This window comes from Elephantulus edwardii, unplaced genomic scaffold (genome assembly GCF_000299155.1).
Source record: "Elephantulus edwardii isolate Elephantulus edwardi_28Jun2011 unplaced genomic scaffold, EleEdw1.0 scaffold00062, whole genome shotgun sequence".
Taxonomy (NCBI): domain Eukaryota; kingdom Metazoa; phylum Chordata; class Mammalia; order Macroscelidea; family Macroscelididae; genus Elephantulus; species Elephantulus edwardii.
In genome coordinates, this window is record NW_006399812.1 from 10,393,694 (window position 1) to 10,404,042 (window position 10,349).

Sequence of the window (10,349 nt, forward strand, 5' to 3'; positions counted from 1 at the left end):
AATGCAAAGGGGTCTCATTTGTGGACTATCCACTGCCCTATCCTAGGCAATGCTGGGTCTGGGTAACCGACTAAGGAGAACTGACAACAGACCAGCCAAGTTAGTCTGTAATATGAGATAGAGAAGTGTACTGTTAGGGGCTTTGAAATCAACCAACACTCACAACAACCCTATAAACAACAGATCTGAACCCTGCCCTGTCCTGTGCCGTCCTCATCATCGCTGACACACATGAGCGCATTGTTGCAGTCATTGCGTCAATCCAACTTGTCAAGGGTCTTCCTCTCTTGCGCTGACCCTTCACCTTTCCAAGTATGATGTCCCTTTTGAAGAACTGGCCTCCCCTTAACAACATGCCCAAAGTAAAGGAACACCCTGGTGGCACCTTCTTCAAGACAGATTCATTTGTTCTTCTGACAGTATGTTGCATTTTCATTCACAGCCAAGCCAAGAATATCCGCTGCTGTCGCTCCCAGGTGAAGACAGACTGATTTATTTTTTTTTAAGTTGCTAAAGATTTAAGTTTGTGTAATCAATGACCATGGTGTAGCTGTCAATAAATCAAAAGATAGAAATTATCGGCAAAAGTCTTCTTTAGACTGTTAAAGAAAAGCAAAGATATTCCTTGGGAGATAAGGCATACTTACTTGATCCAATTCAAGGTATTTTCAGTCACCTTCCATGCATTTGAAAGCTGGGGAGTTTCCTGATTTTGCTTTGTTACATTGACCTTTCTTGCGCCATCCTCCTCATCTCCTGACATATCCGAGCCCACCACTCCAGTCAGTGTCAGTCCATCTCATTGAGGATCTTCCCCTCTGTCACAGACCCTCCACCTTTCCAAAGGCAGCCGGTCAGGGAAGGAGGTGACCTTGAGTCAGTACAGCTAAATGCAAAGCTTTAGCCAGACCTAACGCAGCCTGATAAGTGCCCAAGTTTCTACCAAGAGTTTCCAACAGAGACATTATGTTTGGGACTGCTTTCCCCGCTTTTACCTGTAGTTGGAATTTCCCCTCAGGGAAGTGTATTCTGCCCTACAGACTTTATATTCCCTAGAATATTTTCTGTCAAGGGGGTAGCCTTGAAACTGCTCCGAGCTTCCAAAGATAAAAAAAGTACAGTCTGCTCAACTGAAGCTAGTACTCAAGGTCTGTTTGTCTTTGACCAATGTGTTGTGACTTTTTCAGGAGGCCTCTGATCCCCTGCTGGGCTCTGACCTGCTGGTGACTTCTCTCTCCTTTAGTCTATATGGGTTGGTATGTTGTGTTAAGTGCCTTGGAGTTGAGTACAACCCATAGCAACCCAATGTGCCACAGATCTGAACCCTGTCCTGTCCTGTGCCATCCATCTTCACACTTCCTGACACCCTAGAGCCCTTCGCGGCAGTCACTGTGTCAATCCACCTGGTTGAGAGTCTTCTCCTTCGCTGACCCTCTGCCTTTCCAGTCATGATGTCCTTCTCCAAGGAATAGCCTCTGCTAGCAATATGCCCAAAGTACATGAGGTGAAACTTTATCATCTTTGCCTCCAAAGAGCACTCTGGCTGCACCTTCTCCGAGACATATCTGTTCATTCTGTTGACCGACCATCCATGGGATGTACAGTGCTCTTCTCTAACACCACAGCTCAAAGGCATCAATTCTTCTGTCATCCTTATTCATTGTCTAGCTCTCAGATGCATAGCAAGAGAGTCTGGGATCCCCAGAGGCAAAGGGCACTTCTCACAGTGGACATGGACAGTAGGACCCAAAGGGCAGTGTTGTTGCTCATGCTTCACATGCTTCCGAGGCTATTCAAATGCACCAGCCTACCTAGTTACCTGTGCATCCACCCACTCTGCCCTCAGGGTGTTTTAAGGGGCCTCCGACAGCCACCATCGGGTCTTTAACTCTCTCCTCTTCCCTTCCTCTCTAGCTTCCTCACTGTCACCTAGCTCCAAGCTGAGAGCTGTGTGTAGATAATGCTGAAGGATTGTGCCTCTGCTGAAAATGCTTTCATTTTTATGGTTCACACCCCCTTTCTCTCTGGTTCTCTCAACTTCATCTTAGTCTGTTGCTCCGAACCACAAGCTGTGTGTAGGTACTGCTAGAGGGCAGGGCCACTAGTAAGATATTTGCTTTCATTTTTACAGCAAAAATATCCACTGTCTGGCTCCACGGTGGGGAGCGTGAGCTCTTTCATAAGTGACAACTTGGGTGGGGAGGGGTGTGTTCTGCCACCAAAGGGGAAGCAATAAAGAGAAGAGGAGGAGATGGTGCAGGCGGCAAGCAGGTGTCTGTCCCACATGCCACAGACAGAGCTTGCCCAGCGCAGCCACTTCTCCTTCCTTTTCGCACATAGCGTGAGGGTCTGGGACCCCACCGTGCCTCAGCCGGGTTCCAGCATGCAGAAGAAGGTGCAACTGGTGGGTGGGAGTTAGACTTCCTCGCTCACACTCCCCTCTCCCCGAGCTGCATCCTCCTCCAGCTTCATTTCTACACATCTAGCTGTTGGCCATGTTTGTGGAGGTGGCTATTCAAGAGTGAGCATCGGCCCATGGCCCATCCCTTTTCAGACCGCAGCTTTCCCACAGTGCTCTAACACACCCCTGCCTAGCTGGGTATCAATGGACATGAGCCTCCTCCCAGCACTGACCGCCCAAGGCCTCTACTCCTTTCCCACCCTGTGAAGGCCTATGCTTTCCCACGACCTGAATGTGCATGTCAGGATCCTCACATTCAAACCGTGGTCCACACACACCAAGGGGTGGCCCTAGGAGGTGCATTTGGGTCAGGCCCCTCCATGCAGCTCAGTGGCCCTCGTGGTTCTCCCCCATTGGATGGGCCAGATGCTGGCCCCCACATGGTGGTTACTGACCCCTGGATTTACCCCCAACTGATATCTCTCCCTTGACAGCCATATCTTCGACCTCCTGCCTGGCTTGTCACTTGAAATTTGCCCCAACGTGCTGAGAAGAGTAAGGAGGAGGTTGACCTTCATGCGGGTGACATAGGAATCTTACATAAGTGTCACTTACTGAGAATTCCTGGTAGCAACAAACAGATCTTCATGCCTCTACCCCAGAGGGAGACAGGGACTTTTATCATTTCGGAAAACCAAAGCCATGTAGTGCCAGACTCCAGACCTCCAAGGCCTTCCCAGAAGATGCATGTGATTTACAAAGATCTCACAGTGATTTGGAAAGCAGAAGTGAGTTAACAGCATGCAAGAGCTTCACTGTATTTGGTCTCACAGAAACCTTCTCCACTATGACAGCGAATGCTTTAAAGTGTAGAAGAGTGTAAAAACTGCTTTACTGAACTGTCTGACTTCTTCTAACATCATGAAGGAAAGAATCACCTTCTGCATAAACAGCTCAAAGCTGATTCCTAAGAGATGAGTTCAGACGCGTCATTTCTCCAGCCTTTTTAACCATCGGGACGTCACTCTCTATTCCTCTGCTAGGTCGGGTGGTTCACTGCAGTAGCCACACAGCACTCACAGACTCTATTTATGATTATGAGATTTCTTAGGGAAGTAAAAGGTTATGATTCAGGATCAGAAACTATTCAGGATGCAGTTCTTCAATCAGAGCAGACTCTTCCCAGCTAGGCTTGCAGGCAGATCTCCCTCTGGCCTTCGGCCAGGCCTTGTCCTGCTTGGGCAGGTGTAACAAAGCTCCTTCCGCGCTGCCAGTAAGTGCCCGGAGGCACTTCAGTGTACCAGGAAGCCTCAGTGCAGAGATGCTGTGAGTCATAGTAGACTGGATTGCACGTAAAAATAGTGGATGACAAAACTTACCAGCACTACCAACTTACAGGCATGTAAACAAGATGCATTAACAATAATTGGTGACTGGATGTAATAGTTGAGAACAAATAAGAAGGACTCATATTCGAAAACTACAGACATGGTGTCAGAAATGAGGCGCTGGAGATAGATGATAGAATTTGAGTGGCATCCACTTCCATAAACAGCTTGCCCCCAGAAGCCCTATGAACCTGGAGAAAGGATGAAAGTCACGCAGGTGTCAAGGACTTTCATTCATAGGGTCGCTGTGAGTCACCAACGACCCGATGGCACTTCACAACAACAACAACAACAACAACAACAGATAACCTTTCGTAAAAAGCACAGATGACAATTATACACATAGTCCTCAAACTACACAAGAATCAGATTGATTACATCATGGAAAGAATCATTGGAAAAGCTCAGTATCACTGTGAAAAGCAGGCCAGGTGCTGACTGTGGAAAAGACCATCACCTACTCATATACAGGTTCAGAAAAAATCCTTAAGAAACAAAATGTGACCTCAGGTCTATCTGACATGACTTTTAAAATCATATCAAGAACAGGTTTGAGGCATTGAATGAGGACCAGATGAGCTGTGGGGTGATTTTATGAATATCATTCACGAAGAAAGTAAAAGGTCATTACAGAGATACGGAAGGAAACAAGAACTGAAATAGACACCAGAAGAGACTCTGAATATTATCGCACTAAAATGCCAAGAAGCAAAAACAAAGAAGAAATGACAAAAAGTGGAATAGAAAATGTCAAAGGGCGGCTCATAAAGACAAAGCAAACTATTATAACGAAATGTGCAAGGAGTTGGAGTTAGAAAATCAAACAAGAATAACTCACTCAGCATTTCTCCAGCTCAGGGAACTGAAGAACAAATTCAAACCTCTTGGATTATCCAGGAAGCATGAAAAGAAGACAGAGGAATACACAGAGTCACAATACCAAAAAGATTGACTGACACAGAACAATTTCAGGAAGTAACATATGATCAAGAATCAGTGGTAATAAGGGAAGAAGTTCTAACTGCTCTGAAGGCATTGGCAAAAAATCATTCCCCAGAAGTTGATGGAATACCATCTACAATATTTCAACAAACAGATGCCCTGGATGTGTTCACCAGGTTGTGTCAAGAAATCTAGAGGACAGCTACCTGGACAACTGACTGGAAGAGATCCATATTTATCCCCACTCCCAAAAATGGTGATCCAATAGAATGTGGGCATTATTGAACAATAGCATTAGTATCACATGCACATAAAATCTTGCTGAAGATTTTTTTAAAAGGGCTTGAAGAGTACACCAATACAAGGAATCAATGACAGAAATACAGACTGGATTTAGAAGAGGCGGTAGCACTGGAGATATTATTGCTGATGTCAGATGAATCTTAGCTGAAAGCAGAGTACCAGAAGGCTGTCTGTGTTTTATTGACTATGCAGAGGCATTTGACCGTGTGGATCACAACACAGATCACTATGTTGCTAAAATTCAGAAGAATGGGAATCCCAAAACACTTGATTGTGCTCTTGCAAAACCTAGACCTAGACCAGATACTGTTGTCAAGGTAGAGAAAAATGAAGAAAGGAGTGCACCAGGGATGTATCCTTTCCCCATACCTTTTCAATCTATATATTGAACAGATCATTCAAGAAGTTAGAGAGTATAATGAAGAATGTGGTATCAGGATCATCAAAAACCTTTATTATGCAGATAACACAGCTTGCTTGCTGAGAGTGTGGGGGACTTGAAATACTTCCTGCAGAAGATCGAGGACTAAAGCTTTCAATATAGATGCATCACAACATCAAGAAAACAAAAATCCTCATCACCTGACAATAGGTAGTGTCATGATAAATGGAGAAAGGATTGAAATTGTTAACAATTTCACCTTGTTTGAATACACAGTCAACATCCATGACCCAGAAGTCAGGAAGTCAAAAGACAAGTTACATTGGGAAAACCTGTTGTCAAGGACCTCTCTGCAGTGCTAAAGTGCAAAGGGTAAGGTGCCCTGATCCAAACCATGGTCCTCTCATTCTCTTGCTATGCATCTGAGAGTTGGACAGTAACTAAGAATGAAAGAAAAAGAACCGATGCCTTTGTGTTGTAGTGCTGGAGAAGATAGAACACAGCATCGACTGCTAAGAGAACAAACAGGTTTCTAGAGAAAGTGAAATCAGGTGCTCCTTGGAGGCTCAGTCTCATGTACTTTGGGCATGTTGTTAGAAGAAGCCAGTCGTTGGATAAATACATCATACTTTGAAGGGTAGAAAGTCAGTGAAAGAGAGGAAGATCCTCAAAATGATGGATTGATCCAGTGACTATGAGAATGAGGTCAGGTGTGTCAAAGATGGTGAGGTTGATTCAGGATAGCTGTTCAAGTCATAGGCTCACTGTGAGTTGTGATCAACTCTAGAGCACATAACAAAACGGCAACGACCACCACATAAGTGACATGCATCCCCTTAGTAGGTTAGATGCACCTCATTTGCATAGGTCTATCCAGTTATCCACAGCACATAACAACAACAACCACCCAGTCATTTGGTGGGAGTTACAAACTATGGCTTACTCTAAACTGACTCATAGCTGACCCTCCAGCAGGTTTTCAGAGTGTGTCAGTCACATGGGAGCATACTGCCGTTCATTCTCCTGATGAGCAGTTAGTGGATCCAAACTACTTGCATTTGGGTCGACAGTGCAACTCCTTACCCACTGCTGTTGTTAGGTGCCGTCAAGCTGAGTATGACTCACAGCGACCCTAAGAACAACACATCTGCACCCTGTCCTATCCTGTGCCACACTTACCATCCCTGACACTTGAGCCCTTGCAGCAGTCACTGTACCAATCCATCTAATTGAAGGTTTTCCTCTCCGCCTTTCCAAGCATGATGTCCCTCTCCAAGGAACAGCCTCTCCTTGCAACATGTCCAAAGTACATGAAACGAAGCTTTATCATCTTTGCCTCCAAGGAGCACTCTGGCTGCACCTTATCTGTGATGTACCTGTTTGTTCTTTTACCAGTCCATGGGATATTCAGTACTCTTTTCCAGCCACAGTTCAAAGACAGCAATTCTTCTGATTCTTCATTTTGGAAACCCATGCACATCTATACATACATTTTTTTAAAAAATGTTGTTTTAAATTAGTTTGCATACAAAATTTGTATATATTGTATTTCACACTATCTTTCATTCTCATTGACACACACACATTTGGACAAATCTATAGGTAATGCAAAAGCCCATCCATAGCTCAACTTCTCTGTAATAAACAATTGTTTTTATTCTAGACGATATTTCATCATTGGTGTTAGTTTCTTGGGAAGACATAAAAAGTAGTCAGGATATTGTATAAGGGGAGTAGTTGGAGATATGTAAGTTATAACGTATTGAGCAGAAGCCATACTAAGACGAAAGTCCCTGGATTGTATAAACAGTTCATGCACTTAGTGATTCCCGGAAGGTTACGTTCAAGTCCTCTTAGAAGCATTTTGAAAGAAAACCTGATCATCTACTATTGAAAATCAACCACTAAAGACCCTATTAAATACATTTCTCCTCTGACATGTATAGGGTGACCATGGGTTGAAAACAATTCACTGGCAACTGTTTGTATTTACTCAAAAGCAGTTGGAAGCGCTATATAGGGTTGTTTTTGTTGTTGTTGTTGTTATGTGCCGTCCAGTCACTTGCAATTCATAGTGACCCTATGTACAACAGCCCTAAACTCTGCTCTGTCCTGTGCCAGTCACGCTGTCTCCAATACACCCATCGCGATTACCCCAGTCACTGAATCAACTGAATCAATCCACCTCATAGAGGGCCTTCCCCTACTGCACTGTCCCTTCACCCTACCTAGCATTATGTCCCTCTCCAAGGACCAGTCCCTCCTCACAACATGTCCAAAGTATGTTAGACGGAGCCTCGGAATCCTTGACTCCAAGGAGCCTCCTGGTTTAACCCTTTCCAGGATGAATCTGTTTGTTTTCCTCGCAGTCCATGGTACCTTAAATACTCTTCTCCAGCACCAAAGCTCAAAGACATCAATTCTCCTTCTATCCTCCTTAGTCATTGTCCAACTCTCTGATGCATAACAAGTGATAGCAAAGACCATGACCTGTATCAGACGCACCTTAGTCTCCAGAGAGACACCATTAAAAAAAATTGTGGACCTTGAGTCATTTCAGTAGCTAGCATATGATCAAAAACCAATGGTATTGAAAAAAGTCCAGTCTGTACCAAAGGCCTTCGGAATTGACAGAATACCAATCACAATGATAGCATACAAAAAAAAAAAAAAAAAGATAGTGGCAAGCTCTGGTGGCCTAGTGGCAATAAGCTGCACTGCAGTCCCAGAGGTGTGCTGTTTGAATCCACCAGATGCTCTACTAGAGAAGGAGGAACAATCTCCTCCTGTACCAGTCGGATCTGATTTGATGGTACACATACACACAAAACAACCAAGACAAAACAAACAAACAAACAAAAAACCCACAAAAAAATCAAACAAAATCATAAGAATACCAAATAAAGCTCCATGAATTGACAACAGCAATCAAAATTATAGAATACCAAATAAAGATCCAGGAATTGACAGAATAGCAATCAAAATGTGTCAACATACAGAGGCAGCATTGAAGGTGCTTGCTTGTCTATGCTAAAGTTTGGGAGACCAGCTGTCTCACCAACTGGAAAAAAATCCATCTGTGTGCCCATTCCAGAGAAATGTGATCCAACCAAACACAAAAATTATCAAAGATATCTTTAATAAGACACATGAGTAACATTTTGTTGAGGATGATTCAAAAGCAATTGCAACAATGCATTGTCAGGGAAATGCCAGAAATTCAGAGAAGACGTAGAACAAGATGTTGGATGGATCTTGGCTGAAAACAAAGAATACTAGAAAGACATTTTTTCACCACTTTTTTATTAACTATGCAAAGGTCCTGTGGATTATAACAGCTTACAGATAATATTGTATGAAATATTGTCTTAGGATCATTAAGAAACGCCTGCATCAAACCAGAGAGTCATAGACAGCCGAGTGGGGTGGTGTAGGACCAGACGGTGTTTCATTCTGCTGTGCGCTGCTGTGCGCTGCTGTGCGCTGCGCTGCCCGGAGGATCACCACGAATCGGAACCAGCTCGGCAGGACCTAACAACTATGTGCATATGGTGGCTCACAGCTCGGAAGTTACGTACTCTGCTGCTCTCAGAAAGGTTGAAAATTTGGGCCCACAAGTTCTGTGAGAGAAAACCGTGTCAGTCTACTTCTGTAAAGATACCACCCAAGATTCAGTCTGGGAATCTCTAGAGGACAGTTCTAGTCCATCTTAGAGAGCCACTGTGAGTGTCAATCTACCCAACAGAAGGACCCTGGGCCCCAAGACAGCGGCTGCATCTTATTCTAGTGCCCTATTCTAAATTTTCTGCCACTAATGTGTCAAATACAGTAATGGTTATGCATGGTGGACAGTGTTTGGTGGAGATCCAGATTAAAACAAGCTTGGAAGCAGGAGTGACATCCACTTCTATAAATAGTTTGCCTCCAAAAACTCTATGAACTTGTAGAAAGGATGAAAGTTATACAAGTTTTCAAGTCTTTCATTCTTCATAGGGTCACTATGAGTCACTTATGACTCGATGGCACTTAACAACAACAACGATACTGTCTATCATCACCTGTGAGTGCTGAGGTGGGAATTGAGAGAAGAGTCATTATCTCTCCATTTGCTAAATCTTCTCCCAGGGGCCTGCAGGCTACAATAATGACTCCCACTACCAAGTGGGCAATGCTGACACTGTATGGCAAGTTGGGATAACCAAAAGGCCCATTCTCAGCAGGTAAGCAAGAGAAGGGCATGTGTGTACAACTAGGCATGGGTTTCAGTAGGGAATTTTAAAAGAAACTAATAAAAACAGTTGCCATTGAGTTCGTTCTGACTCACTCATGGTGACCCCTAACCCCTTGCGTGTCAGAGTGGACATACACCCCATAGAGATTCAATGGTGGTGTTTTTGAGAGTAGATTCCACAGGCTGTCTTCCAAGGTACCTTGTTGGGTGAACTTCACGCCTTCGGTGAGCTGCCCAGCATGCTAATTATTTTTACCACCCAGGGACCCCTCTAGGGGAGAGAAGGAACCCTTCTTGTCTCTGAAATCTAGTCATATCTCTTTGCTGCAATCTAAAGAAATCAAAGCACCATGCAACAGGGGACATGGTGCCACATTTGTTTAGGATAATCATATATTTTCTAAATCTTTCTACATGGTTGGAGAAAAGTAAAGCAATTGACAACCGTGGAAATACTGTCTTCTCTCTCTAGCTTTGTTTTACAGCCAAGAATAATCAAAACAATAAGAAGCTGGAACTGGTTAGGAGAGAGGAGTCATTTCAGTACCTCTTCTCAAAGTTGCTGATAATTTCGGCCTATTTTTCTGCATTTGGGAGATATTTCTGAGACACTCCCTCTTCCCTTCTGTGGTTATGTCCACTCATTCTGTCTTCTGCTTCACATCTTGGTGGATTGGAGGTGAGATGTCAGGACAATTTTCT